Source organism: Penaeus monodon, chromosome 15 (assembly GCF_015228065.2).
Source record: "Penaeus monodon isolate SGIC_2016 chromosome 15, NSTDA_Pmon_1, whole genome shotgun sequence".
Taxonomy (NCBI): domain Eukaryota; kingdom Metazoa; phylum Arthropoda; class Malacostraca; order Decapoda; family Penaeidae; genus Penaeus; species Penaeus monodon.
Genome location: NC_051400.1, coordinates 3,940,397 through 3,940,635, shown reverse-complemented (window position 1 = coordinate 3,940,635; position 239 = coordinate 3,940,397).

The following is a 239-nucleotide window of genomic DNA, read 5'->3' as shown; positions in this document are numbered from 1 at the left end:
TATTTTTTCACTACCCATCTCGTTAAATGAAGCCATGTTTTCATGAAGTGTTCATTTATTTCTTTTAAAAGTGACATCAGTGGAGTTAATTGAATTATGCTTGAAATACTTAAGGCCTTACTCTCTCGCCAAGCGCAGTCCCAGCTGTCAGGCGTTCCTACTCGCAGAGGAATCTGAGCTCAAGTAGTCCCAGCAAGAAGTTCTTTGGCTCAGTCGAAACATCGTTCCAAATTAAAGGT